Raw genomic sequence first — 2,002 nt, forward strand, 5'->3', positions numbered from 1 at the left:
TAATTGTCCGTTAACAGATGAATGAAGATGTGGTATATATACAATGAATGGAATATTATTCAGTCATAAAAAAGAATGATATTTCCCATCTGCGGTGACAGGGATGGATCTCGAGAATATAATGCTAAGCAAAGTCGGTCAGTCAGAGAAAGGCAAATACCATATGATTCCACTCATATGTGGAACTGCAATAAAAAAAAAAATGAACAAAGGGGAAAAGAGAGACAAATCAAGAAACAGACTTTTAATGATAGAGAACAAACTAATGGTTACCAGAGGGGACAGGAGTGGAAGGACAGGTGAAATAGGTAAGTCGATCAAAATTTAAAATTGAAACTCTTGGGGCGCCTGGGTGGATCAGTCGGTTAAGTCTCCGACTTCGGCTCAGGTCAGATCTCATGTTCGGGGGTTCAAGTCCCGTATCAGGCTCTGTGCTGACAGCTAGCTCAGAGCCTGGAGCCTGTTTCCAGTTCTGTGTCTCCTTCTCTCTCTGCCCCTTCCCCTCTCATGCTCTGTCTCTCTCTGTATCAAAAATAAATAAAACATTAAAAAAATTTAAAAAAATAAATAAAAATGAAACTCTTCTGGTCTTCAGAGAGAGAACAAAGGAAGAAAAGCCACAACTTGGGAGAAGAAATTTGCAAAACATCTAAATGAGGGAAAGGACTTTTTCCAGAATATATGACGCTCTCTTAAAACTCAGTAAGTGTCCAATTAAAAAATGGATTTGAGCAGACACATCATTCAAAAAGATCTTTGCACATGAAGAACTTAACATCATCAGCTTTAGAGAAATGGAAGTTAAAGCAACAACGGGCTTCAGCTCCATGCCTGCTAGAAAGGCTAAAAATGTTTTTAACAAATATAAGGAGAAGATCTCATGTACTGCTGGCTGGAATGCAACATGGTCCATCCACCTTAGAAAACAGATGTTTGGTTTCTTAAAAAGTTCAGTATACACTTGGCATACGATGTAGCAATCCTGCCATTAGATATTTTACCGCCCTCCCCCAAATGAAGACATATGCTCATTAATAAGACCTGCATGTGAGTATTTTTAGCAACTTTATTCCTAATGACCAAAAAGCTAGAAACAACTCAAATGTCCATTATCTGATGAATGTATAAATCAACCGGTATCTCCACACAACTGGAATATTACTCAATAAAAAGGAATGAACTACTGATAGGTGCAATAACACAGATGAATCTCTGGGCAGCCTGGGAGGCTGTTGGAAAAGCCACCGACTTCGGCCCTGGCCGTGATCTCACGGTGGGTGGCTTCAAGCCCCGCAGCGGGCTCTGCGCTGTGTCTCCCTGTCTCTCTGCCCCTCCCCTGCTCATGCTCTGTTTCTCTCTCTCAAAAATAAATATACGTTAAAAAATTTTTTTGAACCCCCATGGATGAATCACAAAAGGATGATGCTTGAGTGAAAGGAGACAATCACAGAAGACTATATCCTGTACGATTTCATTTATTGATTTATTTTTTTAAATGTTCATTTATTTTTGAGAGAGAGGGACATGGAGTACAATTAGGGGAGGAGCAGAGAGAGGGAGACACAGAATCGGAAGCAGCCTCCAGGCCCTGGGCTGGCAGCACAGAGCCCGACGCAAAGCTTGAACTCATGAACAGGGAGATCATGACCTGAGCTGAAGTCAGAGGCTTAGCTGACTGAGCCACCCAGGTGCCCCGTGTAAGATGTCACTTATAAGACACTGTGGAAAAGGCAAAACTACAGGGACAAAAATGAGGTTGGTGGCTGGCGGCGCTGGGGGTGAGAGAAGGGGATTGGCTGCAAAGGCACAGAGGGGCCGCCTGGGGTGACGGAAATGTGCTGCCTCTCAAATGTGGAGGTGGCTACATAAGTATACGTTTGTCAAAACTCATCAAACTGTATACTTACAAAGAGTAAATTTTATTAAGTGAACATTATCTCAAAAACTCTGACATAAGAAAACAGTAAAACAAACCTAAACAAACAACTACGTGAAAATAAAC

At 41.6% G+C, this 2,002-nt stretch overlaps 1 protein-coding gene across 1 annotated transcript in view; it reads right to left on the reverse strand.

Annotated features, from left to right (window-relative positions):
• The window catches only part of LOC115281641 (leucine-rich repeat-containing protein 37A3-like), a 14,876-nt gene that overhangs the window by 683 nt on the left and 12,191 nt on the right, over positions 1–2,002 (reverse strand). The gene's annotated exons all lie outside the window — the stretch shown is intronic.

The sequence above is a fragment of the Suricata suricatta genome, chromosome 17 (assembly GCF_006229205.1).
Source record: "Suricata suricatta isolate VVHF042 chromosome 17, meerkat_22Aug2017_6uvM2_HiC, whole genome shotgun sequence".
Taxonomy (NCBI): Eukaryota; Metazoa; Chordata; class Mammalia; order Carnivora; family Herpestidae; genus Suricata; species Suricata suricatta.